The sequence below is a fragment of the Limulus polyphemus genome, unplaced genomic scaffold (genome assembly GCF_000517525.1).
Source record: "Limulus polyphemus unplaced genomic scaffold, Limulus_polyphemus-2.1.2 Scaffold0, whole genome shotgun sequence".
In the NCBI taxonomy this organism is placed as follows: Eukaryota; Metazoa; Arthropoda; class Merostomata; order Xiphosura; family Limulidae; genus Limulus; species Limulus polyphemus.
This window is the reverse complement of record NW_013665610.1, coordinates 4,098,624-4,116,533: the sequence shown is the minus strand read 5'-3', so window position 1 is coordinate 4,116,533 and position 17,910 is coordinate 4,098,624. Positions and strand designations below refer to the sequence as shown.

General features: G+C 33.1%; 1 protein-coding gene across 8 annotated transcripts in view; it reads right to left on the bottom strand.

The window, feature by feature from the left end:
* LOC106474893 (coiled-coil domain-containing protein CG32809-like) overlaps positions 1-17,910 on the bottom strand; it is a 386,694-nt gene that overhangs the window by 321,623 nt on the left and 47,161 nt on the right. For 6 of the 8 annotated variants that reach the window (XM_022383530.1, XM_022383634.1, XM_022383845.1 and 3 more), the window contains exon 2: positions 11,204-11,265. The exons of the other annotated variants lie outside the window; for them this stretch is intronic. The gene's annotated coding sequence lies outside the window, so the exon portion shown is untranslated. The remainder of the gene's footprint in view (positions 1-11,203; positions 11,266-17,910) is intronic. 8 annotated transcript variants of the gene reach the window in all.

Below are 17,910 nucleotides of genomic sequence, written 5' to 3'. Positions count from 1 at the left end.
CCCAAGAGTTGACGGTGGGTGATGATGACTAGCTGCCTTTCTTCTAGTATTTCACTACTAAATTAGGGACGTCTAGCGCAGATAGTCCTCGTGTAGCTTTGCGCGAAATTACAAAACAAACCAAACCAGAAGACAAGTAGCCGATTTACTTTGCTACATTAATTTTAGGGAATATGCAATTAAGTAGCAACCAGCACTTTTTAAAATATATTTCCATCTCTAACTGTTTAAAATAACATATATTTCTACTTTAAAAACAAAACATGCCGAAATAACATCAACTTGAATCCAAATATAATTTTATCTGATGTTTTCTCTTGATCCTAGAGCCAGTTCTCTGATGAATGATTCTTAGTCATTCTGTGTCTAAAGCTCTTTTCTTGAGCTGAACTAAGAGAATGTATGCGTCACATGTTGCTATGGAAGTTGTTTGGAAACATGGTTTTAAGAAAGTTAGACCTTAATCTCCAAGACAGCTGGCTGAGGATGCTTGTTGAAATGTCTTCTAAAGACGTTTCGGCAATGGCTCAAGAACGCTCCTGCTTGACTTTTTGTTGTTTAGTTTGTCCTTGTGGCCTCTAAGTTCACTCTGAGCTTTCAGTGCTTATTATTTCGTGTTCTATTCGATTATCAATCAACAGATCTGACATTTTATAATTCACACTTTTTTACACTATTATCGAAAAACAACGGGTGGTTCTTTCAGAAAGAATTTCAATATTTCAGGTATACGACTATATCTGTTTTTATTCACGTTTGTTTGTTTTATATCAAAGCCATATTGATGTGTCTGTCGCGGGGAATCGAACCCCGTTTTTTTTTTGCTTTGCAAATCCACAGAACCACCGCTGTCTTACGGGAGGACTTTTATTAATGACAAAATACATCTATATATAAAAGTCATACAGTATCTAGAAACAAACGAATAAACAAAAACTAGATAGTATTTTTGTTTTTTGTTGTCAGAAATGGTAATGCTTCAGCATGTTTAAGGATCATGCGAATGACTAAGCAATAACAAAAGTCTACACATGATCATAAGTTCCTCTAAGTACGTCTCAGTGGAAACTACATCTTTTTTCTTTGGAATATATTTCCAAAAGTTTCCTTACCAAACTAATGTTTTCTCTCTTTTTTTTTCAATATAATATGCATGAAAAAGAAGCCCAAACTAAATTCCACATTTGGTAATGATAGCAAAAATAAAACTGAAATTCAATGAGACTTAACGTTAGAACGATGTTCGAAACAAACTGCGAAAACAAAACTTTGAGCAAACTTAAGAGTATAAATATCATTTGAAATAACGACGTGAAAGTCAAGTCGCTGAGGATTATACTTAGGGTGACGAAATACAGGAACTAAAATAGCGATGTAATTCATTCCATTTCACTAAATAGCGTTTTAAAACTTCGCAGTTGATTATCTAAACTCAGCTTTACACATGCGTGATTTTCATTTTTCTACAGTACATACTAAATCAAAACCTATGGTGTATTTCATCCTTATTATATGTAGCATATAATATGAATATAAGGATTTAATACTGGAGGGATCTCTCACGGACAAGCTGTTTAGTGGTATTGATGTAGTAAGACATCGTTTCTGCATAACCAGATCTGTCTTCATGGAGAACATGCTTTATTTAGATGACACTAATGCATCTGTCAATGTTACTGTTAGCAGAAGACTCTGCCCACGTGTCACCGAACAGTGTAATTACCTCCGGGATTGTAGGTGGAGAGGAGTTAGTGAATTCACTTGTGTATTCCCTGTGTGTGTTAGCTCGATATATCAAACATTCTTTGGCCTATAAAGTAAAATGTTTGCATGCCAATCGCATGTAAGGATCTAGCAAATTCGGTTCACTCACCCCATAGTTAAAACTCTTACTAAAAAAGTAAATATTATTCAGACTTTACTCTTGTTTCTAGAAGGTTTGTGGAAAGCACTCTATACTTTCATGCTACAAACTCAGGACAAGAAAGCGATTTGTGTGTGCATTTATATATGTATGTGTGTGTATGTGTGTGTGTGTGCGACTTTTGGAATCTTCTACCATAGTACTAGAATTTCGTTGTGCTGTTTACAATTTTATTAATCAGAAAATAATTTACGATTTAAAGAGGATATTCCAAGTGAACGGTTATGATTTATAAAAACGACAAAAATAGTAAACAACTCCTTCGTTATTCATGTGGCACAGATTAGAATTAAAAAGAAAAATAAATACGAAACTATTCTATTGAACAATCATTTAGTTTTTGTTTAACATTTTCCCACTATCATTTAAATATTTTAATAATCCCAATGTCTAGGGAAAGACAGCGATGTTGAACCAGGTAATTTCTCATTCCTTAAGGTAGCATATGTCGCCAAAATAGGCGAAACATTTTAATAAATCCATTTTTTTTTTACATATTTGGCACGATTAACTTTCCACAATTCCGAGTGTAGATTTTCTTTCACTCAGATAAGCTGAAACCCAAGTTCTAATATAAGATGAAGCTAAGTAACACTACATGTTAATACAAGGTTTAAACCCAAGTTCTAATATAAGATGAAACTAATTAACACTATATATATATATACATGTTAGTACACGGGAGGACTGCATGGCGGAGATACGTTGCATTCACCTGCGAAGGTTGGCCTCTTTAAAAAAGTTATAGATTAGAGAGAAGGCAGCTAGTTTTACAGATTATTACAATACGTAGTATATTCACCACCTACGAAATGTTCTGCTTAAAAATAGCGTTACTGACGTAACAAATTTAAACTACAAAAAAAAAGGGCAAATGTAACACAAACTAATCAACGAGTCATGCTAAACGTATTACTCTAAAACTAATCTTAACAAACTATTATACGAGGCATGCTGAACGTATTTCTCTAAAATTAATCTACTAAAAATGTACTATTCAAATTCTTCCGTATCCAATGGTAAAATGCACAAGAATTTTGGAATATATTTAATTTGTTTCTCTATCTTAGATGTGTTGCTTGAAAACAAGATTTTGCTTTGAGGTGTGTTTTCCTTCTACCTGCCCCCCCCCCAGTGGCACAGCGGTATGTCTGAGGACTTACAATGCTAGAAACCGGGTTTCGATACCCGTGGTGGGCAGAGCACAGATAGCCCATTTAAGTGATTATCAATTTCCTGGTTTTGCCTTTTCGAACCCTCCATACCACCATATATTCCCTGTAGTTTAATAAGCTGTAAGTGCGTTATAGGAGTGATGGTCAATTCCTCAGTGTGGATGATGGGTAGTAGGATGCTGCTGACTGACTGTCTTCCTTGTGGTAGCCCCCCCCCCAGTGGCACAGCGGTATGCCTGCTGACTTACAACGCTAGAATTCGGGTTTCGATACCCGCGGTGGGCAGAGCACAGATAGCCCATTGTGTAGCTTTGTGCTTAACTTCAAACAAACAAACCTTCTACCTAATTATTTTACATTACCAGACGCATTGAAACATAGTTTTGGAAATGTTTCTTTAAGATAATTTAGGGGAAAAAAGTCATGTGGAGCTTTAGACGTTAAGCTCCAACTTGAAGTAGCTATTATGTTACCATCATTACGCCATTATTCTAGTTCTTAAAATATCACTGAGCTTTATTAAAAGCTAACATTAAAACAAAAATGCATGATGATGCCAAAAATCGTATTGTGATTAAACCTTATATCACTTGAGTTAATAGTATTCATCTTATAATCAGAAAAAAAGTTTGTTTGTGGTTTTGTAATTATGCACAAAGCTACACAAGGGCTATCTGTGCTCTGCCCACCACGGGTATCGAAACCCGGTTTCTAGCATTGTAAGTCCGCAGATATACAGCTGTGCCACTGGGGGGCAAGAAAAAAAATTGTAATGCCGCCTAGAATAAAAAAGCGGAAACTTGTTAGCTTTTAAACGTAAGTAAGAAACTAGTACATAGCATATCATTATAAAGGGGATGTTATTAACTGCTTTAAATATCCATGTTTCCACTTTTCCCTAAAATGAAACACTGTAGTCTTATTATTTAGACACAATAAGTTTCTTTAAAGATCGTAGAGTGTAGAATTTTGGTCATTCAGGATAAATAAAAAATACGACCTTTCACTCTATAAAACAGAAAAAAAATCATTTTGACGGTCGTAATACAGAATTTTTATTGGTATTCATAGGTTTTATTTTTTATTCATTTCTTCATATATCTTATTACTTTAGAAACAATGGAATATAACAAATATGCTGATATTTCTCTGTGAGAAACAGCATATATTAAAAAAAATCTAACTCTAATAAAAATATATACTGCAACAATAACTGAACTTCAAGTGTAGTCGAATTAGTTCAAATAGAGCAATGCTGAATTGTGTTATTTAATAATGAAACAGTACAAACATAGTAAGATTAAGGAGCCTTAGTTACTCCTTTGTTTCAGAATTTTCGCTCAAAGATATACAAATGGCCATTTTCTCTCTGCGCATAACTTTTCCTAATTTGAACTGATAGATTATAGGGAAGACAACTAGTGAAAAATACCCACCGCCAACTCTTGGGCTACTCTTATCTAACCGAATAGTGGTAATTGGTTGTCAGTCTTCGCAACTACGACCCCAAACTACGCGTGTCGCGTTATTTGTAGTCATGGGACACGAACAATAAATCCTCGATGTTACAACTGGTGATAATGAATTAATTAGCTTACAAGTTACGTGTTATACTGCTGCTCATTCCTACACTCACTGTCATTAACGAATAGTAAAAATACCCGGTGTCAGAGTTACAAGTTACTAGGTCTATGGTTTTCGCTCTACCTTTTTCCGGTCTAACCAATTTATTCTGGTAACATGGAAAACTAATTTAATGGGGACAATCATTATCATATGATGAGCTTTGTATTTTAAACATCATATTAGTAGCTGAAATGAAGCTAAACCTTAAATAATATCCTACTAACATTAACTTTGGAAGGTTTAAAACAAACACTGGATGAAGCCACCTTATCTGCAGAATTACGTATATATATATATTAATTACATGCGTGATTTTAGCAAGCTTTCCATCACAGCTCGATATGAATAAAATAACTTATCGCTTCAAGAATTGTTACGTGCTTAGTGACACAGTGCGATTATCACAATGTTACATTTTCTATAACAAATTATGCATAGCCTTAAGTGTTAAGTTGTGATTGGCATTAGCTGAAATTGTATTACTATTACAGTTTATAATGTACTATATCTCAATGTCGTTAGGCATAAGGAAGAAAAACGAATGTCCTGAAATACAAAGCTTCAAAACCTACCATTTATGAATAAAAAACTCAAGCCAGGCTCGTCAAACGTACGCACATGTCAATAACGTTGAGTGTTCTTCAAGCAGCCGCCGTCGCCAGCAATATGAGACGTTGATTCCAAGAGACACATATGAGCTAACCTAATCCAACCACGTAGTGAACCCGCCATACGAGCCACACTGCTGAGCAATCTCGGTGGTCTGCTATCTAACTAAATTACTGCATTAAGTTAGAATTGTTTTTAGGTGAAAACCGCCAGTTCACTCTGTTCGGGTAAATCCTTAGTAAAGTGACACCAGTAATAAAAATATTCTTAGTTGATGGATGTAAGCTCTATTTGTGCCAGTATTTTTTTTCAATTTTAATTACTAAATTTATAAAAAAATATAAAAGTGTTCATTCAATTGTTGTCTGAAAATAATATATAAAAAAATTCAAACAAGTGTTTCAGTAGTAGTGAGTCCTAAAGCTAATTAGTACTTAGTCATTGACTATCCTTCAATTAACGAACTCCAGAAAGCAGTAAAGTACGATTTATTTATCAATTCTACATAATAACTGGAATAAATTTTCTCGAGCTAAGCATTAACTCAGGCTTTTAGTTAGACTATTATTTTCATTGCCATAGTCGTTACTAGCCACGAAACACTGTCCACAACCTTGCTATATACAACATAAGAGTATCTCCTGGGGTAGACGATGCATTGGTTGGTGTAGTGGAAGGGAAAGAAGGACTATGGTTATGGACCTCGAGTTCCATTTGGCTCATGAACCTAGGTTCCCTGTAATGATTCTGCTAAATTGCCCATTCAGGATATTAAATGAGAACACTTTGAGAGAATTCTTGTGTTCGACTATGATTTAAGTTGTTTTTCATGGTCTCTGATGTAGAAAAACCGCTTTCTATTTACTAAACTGAGCATGCGTGCTTTTTATTTTAGTCCGTGAGTAGAATCCTGCTAAATGATTATTCCCTCTTTATCTAGGCATATTTCAAACTTAGATTAAAAGCATAAAATATTTAACATCAAAGCACAATGCATTCGTTTTTTCGAATGTGTTTTTCTTTCCAAATTTGCTGCCTGAAGTGCTTTTTTGTTAAATATTTAGATCGCACATAAAACTTTTAATGTTGTTTTTAAATGATTTTTATTTTTTAACCTTTTTAAGATCAAGATATCAAGCAGACATATATGACTGTCATGGATGCATTCTGTTCCCATGTTGGTAGTCAAAGTGTTAAGCGAAAACATCTGGAGCGTAACAGAATTGTTCTTTATTAAATTTATACGAAACAATGACTGTGTGATCTAAAATCGATCACAGTTCACGAACGCAAGACATCCATCGAAGTCTTAGGAACCTCGTGTTTTTATTGGGTTCGTATAGTCCACCCCTCATAAACTTCGGTTGTATGCTTTCAAATATGATAGCGTCTTTTAATGTATTGTATTTCTGAAAACAACTGTCTAATGCAATTGAAAGTTTGATTATTAAAATGTATACCAACACCCCCATGAGTTTCTTGTTGTCATTAATATATAGTTCTATATATCAGGTTACTCGTATGTTTTATAAAGACTTGTCTACATCCAAATGTATGACATTTCCAAATCATTAAAATAATGATTGCTATGGAACATGTTTATCCATTTCACAGCACAATATTTTTACATAATTAACACGTTAAAATTTGACTAATCAAAGCAAAACTGAGATCTTCTACTCTGTATATATAGAAACGCAGATCTAAATCTGTAAACTACAGTAATGGTGTTTGTAGATGCTTCTCCTTCAGCTTTTCGCCACTCTTTTTGACACATTGCTTATTGTATCACAAATTTTGACTCATAAGGCGAAAGAATTATTCATATTCTTCTGCTGTCCAAAGTTTGCATTCTTTATGTCCATTAATAATGTAGTTTTAAAGAACTGCACACTACATTTATTGAATCTCCTAAGGCGTCCACTCTAAGTTAGCGTGTCCTATGTAGAGCCAATTTCATGATCCTTTGGGAATCTTACAAACAGCTGTTTTCTAAACTTTTGTTTGTATCACAATTTCACTCTGACTGTGGCTAGAATGACAACACTACGCGCTTTGTTGAATCATATATTGTAGGTTTTGGCGCCAAATCTAAAATTCTGTACATGTGGAGGTAAACTGGTACAGGTGAAAAAAAAAAGGGTTAGTTTTACTTTTTTGTTCGCTCATATAATATCAAATTAACATGTAAATAAAACCAAATAAAATATTTGAGCTACTGATTAACTTGTACGCAAGGTTTTCCAACTACAAAGAGTAAAGATTTAGTTTAAAATGAAATATAAATGTGGTATCTAGCTTTTACTTATCTGTGTATGTACGTATGTATGTATGTGGTATTTTTCCTGTGATAGCCCAACGATTTTAACCTACATATATATTAAGTAGTATGCTCTGAAAACGAAAGCAGAGTATCTAATAAAACTAACTGAATAAATAACATATAAAAGCATATTTCTTTTCCAGCAATGCATAATTTGTTTTTGATTGCGTAAAGAATTCCACATAAGATACATGAGTTACATTAGGCTTAAGGCACACACAAAAAAACTCAATGGTATATATATTCAGTGTATATTGTACGGAGTTGTGCGTAGCTTGCAGAAAACATGAAAAAATACATAAACAAAATCACACAAAATATTCTCCTTTATTTACATCTCTGCTAATATCACGAGATATTTTATCAAATATCATAAATGTGCAATACTTTGGATATTTAAATACTATATATACATTTTTGAATTTACGTTTGCAGAAACATGAAAACTTTAATCACTCTGTAGTATATATATATGCTTATTTGTATAGCTGTCTCTTTAAATAGATTTTCAAAAAGAAAAACATTATCTACAGTTGCAGCCCTGTGGAAATCAATAGGTTAAGCATTACAATTAAATTTTATCTCAAAGATAAATAACTACAATTCTGTCAGTTATCTCAAATAATAGGATAAAGTTCGTAGGTTTCATTGCTTATATTTGTAACACAAAAATATTTACTCATTTCTAAACCATGTAACTGACTTAAATTCTACAACAATTGATTTTGGGAACACGATTTATTTCTCTTTATCTCTAACATTTCTTTCAGGTATGAGACGATGATGGCGTAAGACGTACTAAATAAAACCTTTTATCAAGATTTTATTTCTTTTTTTCCTACGTTGGAACGACCTACATAGCGGATACTGAACAGATCTGACAAAGATGAAATTAAACATTTGGTTCCAACTGTCAATCGTATGTAATCGCGTCTTCTGACATGAATGGATATTTCTGTCTAAAGTTTTTCCTGCGAGCTTATCACACAACAGAAAGTTGTAAAATAGTATTATCACTCTACTCGTTCTAACACAATTCTTATAGCCTTATTCGACCAAGCAGTCAGTGCAAAATAAACTTAAAGTAGAGATTCATTAACTTTAGCTTCAAATAACCCCTTCACTGATTATTCATTATAGCTCCATATAACACTTTCCAACCCCTTCATTGTGATTCTTAAAATTCTCATGCAACCTAATATGTCGTTCACCGGGACCATAGTTCACTTAAAAATTATCATAATTCCACTTAATGAAACATTCATCATCCAGTATAACTTATCATTCCATCAATATTTTCCTTACCTTTCACAGTGTATTTTTTCCTATAATACGGTATTATTTTTATCTTTTACAGTGTATTTTTTCCTGTAATACGGTATTATTTTTATCTTTTACAGTGTATTTCTTATCCCGATCAATGCAGTTCTTGTCTTTAAAATTGTAGCTTTTTAATCATTTATGTTGTTCTTATGTTTTACACTCATGATACTCGGAACTTGTACCATAAGCTTATTCTTTTACTGCTGTACGCATGCCTCTTATAAGCTAACTTTATTTTTATTTAAACCCACTACATGCCTATTACCAGCTTGTTTCTTTAAGCAGTTATCACATCTTAAAAATATGGTGTAACTTGGACGTTTAGTCTTACTTGAAATTAATGTACACAATGATCTAGTTTTTAAAATGATAAGAGAACTCTGCCTGAATCATAACATGTATGGAAGATGAGCATAGATACACATGAATCTATCGATAAAATGTCTGAACACTCAGAATATTATAACATAACCTGAATTATAAACATTAAACTGTTGTGCTAATTATAATATTAAACTTATTGCTGTGTAAGTTACGATTGCTTATAAAACTGACCCGCAATTGCGCTATACATTTATGAGTGATTAATTAAATTTAAATAAGATCTTAAGTTGTCGTTTTTTTCTCTTTCCCCCACAGTGGCACAGCGGTATGTCTGCGGATTTATACCGCTAGAAACCGGGTTTTGATACCTGTTGTAGGCAGAGCACAGATAGCCCTTTGTGTAGCTTCGTGCTAACTACAAAACAACAACAATAACTTTTCCCTTTATATTTCGTGATTTCTACTAAAGAGGCAAACCGAAGAGATATTTAAATAGGTACTCTGATCTACTGATTCATTTTTTTCAGATACTTTTTTCATGTTGTTCGTCGTGAACGTTTACATCAGAAGTAGTTTATCGATAATAAAATACAATGATAATTTTATCTATCGCCAGTATCAACATCGTAAATCAAATATATTTTTATAATATGTTTTGTAATTTTGTAGTGAAACCTCTAGAAGACCTTAAGATCAAAACATTCTCAGTTTCGCTTAGACGAGACACCAATCAGATGAAGTCAATAAACAAACTACTACAACACAACGTAAAAGGACCCTGAAGTTTTAGATTATTCGCTCCCCCCCCAAAAAAAAGACACTTATATGTGTTTACGTAATTGGAAAACCAATTGAACAAAATATTTTAACTGGTAAAACAATGGTGAACAATCCTACAAGCACAAGAAACGAAGGGTATTTTAATTGTTTTGTGTGTGTGTGTGTGTGTTTTTGTTTTGTTTTTTGCATATGCAAAAGCTCTTACAATAGTCTTGGAGACATACAGGTATTTATAATCATATTAGAACACAGTCCATAATACATATGTATTGAGACGAACGTGCGCTGCCGCCGTAAACAATACAGCTTATATTAATTCAATTCATAAAGTTACATAATCTGGAATACTGACTTGTGTGTTAATCCAGGTTACTACGTTGTAGAAGAAAGACAAACAAATAGAATGCTGAGTCAGCAAGTTGCTACTGTTTCAAAAGATCGTTAAGCATACTTCTGATTACATTACCGTGAAGAAGTGAAATAAAGAACACGTATTTAACAGATCTTCCGGAGTTAATTCTAATGCATTGTTAATTTAGTACAGCCATTAACTAGCTGTTCATATGATGTTGTTGTTTTTTTAAAGATAGTGACAGTATGATAAGGAAAGACTTGAAGATCAGCGAGTCAACCACTTGCAGCATTGTTATCAGTATGCATGAATAGCGGTTCTTTTTATGTCCACTTCATTTGCAATGATGGAAACCGAAAATCCTATAGATTACAGACTATCTGTTATCAGAACACGTCACAACGCGCTCAGTTTTAATTTTAATGTTTATTTTTCCTTAATCCATAAAATATAAGTACAAGAGGTTATATTGCTAGAAGAACCTAAATGCTAATTTACGTGAAATATTTACATCAACTGGAAGTTATCTTGACCATTCAGTAACACGAAACATTTTTGAAACTACATTAGGGATTATAACTTACACAAATACAACAACGTCTGTGTTAAACTTCATTGAAGTATGATTACTAAAGAGGAAGCCATTGACAAAGACTTTGCATTTAATGCCTTTGTTTCACGAAAATATTTCAACTAATTAGATCAATTACAGCCTGTTAGAAAAGGCTCTCTTTTCTTTGATACATAGATCTTTTAAACGTACTTACCTTCACAGCAGAAGTTTCAGTTGTCACTTATAAATTGGTCCATAATTCGGTGCACGGTTCTCCTTAAAAATAACAGGTTACATATCGTAAAAAATAGATTCCTTAATTACCATAAAAATCTCTATCGTTTGTACTGCATTGTGTCTAAGATAACATAGTGTATATTTACTGTTATACAATGCGCAAATGCAGGAGAGCAATATTTACAGATTTTTTAAAGGAATTGTTCTTTATTTTCAAATGTCCAAAGTTACAGCCCAGGTTAATTAATTAATTATGTTTTTAGAAATAGACCGTGTAACAGAAGTAGGTTCTCATAAAATCGCTAAATTTAAGTGGATAAGCAACATATTCAAGTCACTTTTTTTGCCAACTTTTGTCCCTTATTTTACACTCAACGGTTTTAGAAGTATCTCGAGTTCATCATGTGAATCCTACTGCAAAGACTAAATAACAAGCTGATGAAAAATACAAATTAGTTGTTATATTAGTAAGCGTAATTTTAATTACATGGATTGGATCAGTATCAGGTAGACGAGTCAGAAATTCTAGAGTAAAAACATATGTTAAGGCTTCTCACATTATTAAAAATCCACACGTTGCTTCAGTCATTTATGCATCCAGGATTCTATAAATTCTTATGGAAAACTCTTAATATTAAAGATACTAAGAGCAAGTTGCGTGTTGTTAATTTTTGTGTTTATAATCACTGATATGGCTGCCATTTCTAAATGGTGGTATAAACATTTGCAGTGACCTTTGATGGCCAGCAACATCTTTTTGTGGAGATATGATTTTACCACCGCGGGTATCAAAACCCGATATGTAGCGTTATAAGCCCAGTGATTTACTGCTGAGCCACCAGGGCTTAACGTGAACGAATGGAATACAGAGAGAGAGAAAAATCTGAACGTAGAAATTATCCTCCCGTGCTGCCATACATTTCACTTCAAAAATTAACTCCCCGATGGCTTAGAAGTCAGTAGAGTTATAACAATAAACTACTAATCGGGTTTCGATACCCGCGATGACTAAAGGATAGATAGCTCTTTGCGTAGGGTTGTGCTTAACAAAAAACAATAACTTTAAAAATGTGTCTAATTAAAATTGTCCTCATTGCGACATCGTTTTAGATTTCCCCTTTTGAAAATTCTATCGCCAAGACTGGGTATTTGCAATTCTAGGACTACAACGCTGTTTATAACCAACAATAAAATTATGAAAATGCATTTCAATTTGCCTTTCGTAGATCGTGATAGCAACTAAAATATCTTTACAACGCTTCTTCGACACGTTGTTCAAGTGCAAATCAAATGCAGTTTTGTTTTGCTGCTCTTCAATTATCAACCGCTAATGCATATCGTCATAAATTCTTGTTTTACGTATTTTATGGTTCAAGAAACTCGAAGTTACAGCAATCTAGCAAGCTAAACACTGAGTAAAGGCATCAATATAATCAATGTGATATATTGATCCACTCAAGTACTTCAAGGTGACTGATTCTACACTATGAGACTCCCAGTGGAACAGCGGTACGTCTTACAATGCTAGAAACCGGGTTTCGATACCCGTGGTGGTTAGAGCACAGATAGCCTATTGTGTAGCTTTGTGCTTAACATCAAACACATCTAAACTATGAAGCACAAGCTATTTCTGTTTTTCTTAATACTTTAAATATATTAGTAGTATTATTACGTTAAAGCACACCCTATAAACGTTCACAGACACTTACTTCTCCTAAAATGTTGTCAATTAAACGAATAAGTTTACATTTAGTAAAATGATTAGAGTGTCATTCTTTTATTTATTATTAATTTTTTTATTAGAAAACATGATCTAGATGAATTACAAATGTTTTTAGCTTGTACTCCAGAGATCAGTTGTAGGTTTATGGACTAAAATCCGGTGTTCAATTCCTCACGATGAAAAGAGCTCAAGTAACCTATTGTGTAGCTTCACGCTAAAAAATAACAACAACGACGTTTCAAATACAGTTTATCGAAACATTTAAACTTGTTAATTCACTTTATATTGTGTTAGCTCGCGCTGCTAGAGGATATAAACGTCTTAATTAATTGCTAATCAATAAATTAATTTGAAAATTATGAAAGAGATATAAGGATTTATAATGCTAAAAATCAGGTTTTGATACCCGCAGTAGGTAGAGCAATAGGTTCATTGTGTACTTTTGTGCTTAAAAAAATAAACAGACCTTATGTAAAATGCTTACAGTTTCAATAAGCATTTTAAAAAATAAATCTCATATTTAAAATAGTGTATTTTATAAACTTCAGAGTAACGTTTCTGCATGAAAATTTTGTCCTACCTAATTATCTAAATTCAACTGAAACTGCATATTTAGCATTTTTTACTTGTATTTTAAATAGCACTGGTGTAAAAAATCATTTATATATATATATGTTAATAGGTGCATGTATTTGTTAAAACATATATTAATATAACCCAAAGAAAAAAAAATACAAATTTCCTACAAAGACGCTATAACAACATGTGTCATTTTAAGACAAACACTTGGCAGGAGTGGAGAAGAGTTTTATATACGTATCTTTATTATAGCGCACAATTCGCCATCATGCAGGGTTGTAACAAGTATTATTACACTACTATAGAACAACACATACATAAGTTTCTTCCAGTTACGATGTAACTATTCATGACTCTGACGTCCAAGCTATCTCGTATGCTGTAAATCGATAAAAAAAAAAAGGCAATAGTGGTCATTCGCCAAAATATTCCATTTGGAAGACCAAAGATGCATAAGTTTATTTCGGTGGCTTTATTTCGTCACTCGAAAAATACTATACTTCAGACAAATTCAAATATTTCTTTTTTTCCAGTTACTTCATAAAATATGACAGTTTTAAAAAGTAGTTGGTTATCATAATATTTTGTTTTCTTTCGTAATCGTTTTTTCCTGAATATATTTTTCAAATTCACGACAGAGAAATTAAATAGAATTTGATAGTTATCTTAGCTATTAGACTAAACAACCCCTTCAAGATACCTTCTTTTTATGTATTAGTTGCCTTAACTTATCTTTGTATATTCATTGAATTAATTTTCATATTAGAATTCTGTTACCAGGTGTACCTTTCAAACGATTTATTTTCATCATTAAAATTTTACCCCATTATATATAGTTTATGATACAGAGGGGGATAGCTATGCTTTGTACAGTTGGTGAACGAATAATAATTATACAGCAGTGAAAAATAGTTCGTGCAATTATAGGCGTGGAATATGGGATTCCAACAATTAGAATAACACTAGCATAAATAAACTAAAGTTTTTATTCACGTAATTCTGCATTTTTTTTTGGTATTTATTTCTTATGTTAAAAAATATACATTTATTATGAAAAGAAGTCACCAGTCTCAAATCTTGCAATTAGAGGAATAAAACATAATACGTTATTGCCTCCTAAACACTTGCCATTTTTCAGTTTCAATTCAATGAAAAAATTCGAAAAACAGGGCACTGGATTTTCAAATCAGATACAGGTTCGTTTGTTTGTTTCAGACTATTCGCTACACGAAAGACTACCTGCGCTTAGTCGTCCTTAATTTTGAAATAGGAGACTAAATGGAAGGCAGCCAGTCAACAGCACCCACCGCTAACTGTTGGGCGCACCCACAAACCAAAATACGAAGCAATGAGCCGCGATTCATAAACCCTCAGATTCACAATCCGAACACGCTAACCACGAGGCTACGATCGACCCAACAGATAAGGGAACTCTTTAATTATTTCATTGTTTGTACAACAGTTTTGCTCAAACTAGTCAAATACATCAAAAACTTTCAGACAAATAATAAAAATATGACAATTACGGAATTATAACTATCTAAGGTATCGCTTGAATTCATATTTGGTGAATATAATATCTCCCTTTTCAGTGTGATGTTCTAACTTCTAGGAATCCTTCTAAGACGTGCAGTGCTGGAAAAATGTTAAGTAAGATAACAGCTTTGAAGCGACTTTAAGTCCTATATCGTTAAGATGTAAGGTTTTTAGCTCATAACCATACCATAAGCAGCAGTGTGGCATAGATTTCAGGTTCTAACCCACACTCCTTTTAAAACATTGATTTTTCGAAAGTGCTTTCACTTTCTTTTTTGAAAAAAGATCCACTAGATAAAAAAGTAGACTCTTATCACTCCCGTTCTGTAAGAGCGCTTTAAATCTATTTAAATAAATAATCCACTTTATGGTAAATAAAATTTTCAATGCAGTTTTGATAAACCACCTTGTTCGGCTCTTTCCATTCTAACTGAAACTGTTTAAAGTGTATTTATCATCGCTTTAATTTCCTTATTGTTCTTTTCATGAATTATACGGAAACAGATCTGCGTTAGGGTGTTTCTCAGAACGGCTTTGAAAAATGGTATAATGCTCAATTGAATAAAACATTACATATTATACTAAACACTCTTCTTAATGAGCATCTTTTTTCTAAACTCTCCTTTAGTGGATGCTACAGATCATCTGGTTCTTATATATCATAGACGTTAAGTGATATGATACGAGTGTCAGATATCGTAGATTCACGAATGGAACACTAGTTTATTTTCCTTTCACATTTGCAAAATTACAGAAACAGATAACGCTTAAACAAATCCAGATTTTACAAGTTACGATTGGATCGCCAAAAGCTGTCGAACCTTTATACTATTTTTTTATTTATAGCTACACAATGGGCTATCTGTGATGTGCCCACCACGGACTAGCGAAGCACTAGGATATAATATGGCTAATATATGTGATAAAAATTACTTAAGACTGCTTATGTCTCTTTTTTTTCCCAAAAAAGAAATCTTCTTATTTTTTTCCATTATGAAAAGTGGAAAAACACATCTACAGTCCAAGTAATATCCATGTTTCCGCATATTGTAAGTATGTCTGGTTTGTTTAATAGCAACACAAACCACAATGGTGCTTCGTCATCAGCTTTACATACACAATCCCTCAGATATCATTTTCCTGTTTGCTTTAGAACAAAGTCACATTGCGCTATCTGTTGTGTACACTCTGGGGAATCGAACCCCGAATTTTAGCATTGTAAATGCGTAGTCTTACCGCTGTCGCATCGGGGGACCTTTTGTCTTGGTTTATTATGAATTTCGCGCAAAGCTTCACGAGGGCTATCTGCGCTAGCCGTCTCTAATTTAGCAGTGTAAGACTAGAGAGAAGACAGCTAGTCATCACCACCCACCGCCAGCTCTTGGGCTACTCTTTTACCAACGAACAGTGGGATTGACCGTCACATAATAACGCCCCCACGACTGAAAGGGCGATCATGTTTGGTGTGACGAGGATTCGAACCCGCGACCCGCAGATTGCGAGTCGAGTGCCCTAACCACCTGGCCTTTTGTCTTGATATACATAAAGGTATAAGGGGGATCATGTTCCTCCTGAGAAACTCGATGTTGCAGTTAAGGGCACGACACACTTTCCTTGACAACGAAGTTCAAAAGTATTGGTTTAATTGAAAATTATATTTGTCTGTAGTGTTACAAAGATCTTGTAACTTCGCGCCTATGTGTTCTATGAAGAGGTTAGTTCGGGCTAGGTCTAAGTAGTAAACTTAGATATTTAAGGTACAGTTTTCTACATTTATAAAATCCACGTCAAAATCATTGTAAGGAAATATTAATGTAACTTTAGGTGAAAAAAGCATTTATTTCTAATCGTTGATGTAAAATACAATGAGATCAAATTATCCCTTAACTTAACATTATTAAGAAGAAATTTTTACAGCATTTCATAAACATGTTAAAATCCCATAATATTTGTAAATATTTCTGTGCTAAACATAAATGTGATATAGAAACGTTTGGAATCAGGAATTTTGAGTAGTTTAATAAAACCGGAATAGGAGGCATAACTTCACCTTTGTCTACTACAGTTGTTAAGTTAGATAAAGACCATATATTGTAGATTTAATAACTGTTTTCTGTATCAAACCTTCTTTACTTACTTTAAATAAAAACATCATCCTATCCATAGCTCTATCTATCTGTGTTTCTTTTATTTATCTAACTTTTAATAATCTTAGTTTGTATAGAGTTGTCAAACTAACCATGTAAAAACTTAACTCATTAACATTATCTGTAAACATTGAATACAAAACCCTATCAAATAGACGCCCGAGACTTGAAGTTTTAGAGGCGAATTGTGATAAAAGCTTCTGACATCCCTACATTCCTTATCTGTTTATTTCTAGATAACGTCTCACTCTAGACATCAATATAGAAGTCTAACTACTTATTATTAACACCATTTACTTGAAAGAGATTGTTTAGATAATCAAAAACAAAAACATTTTCTAGTTTAGTTTTGCATTTACTTATTGATTATAAGCATTTTTTTATCACAAATTACATGTTTTTTAATATTCTTCCTTACTGTAAAAACTGTATGTTATAACATAAAACAGTTTCCGTTAGAAACATATTTTACAAAATATTCGGACTTCTGGAAAATCTTTCATTAAGTGGATTAGTTTATTACAATCAGGCGACTAAAAGAATGCAATTCCTTTTATTTGAATCTAACTTTTATAAATGTGTACAGTGATAAAGAAACACTACTTCATATATTTTTGTACAGCATAACAGTACACAGCGTGGTCACAAGTAAATAGACACCACCTTTTCAGAAAAAATGAAATTTTCCAGTCATATGTA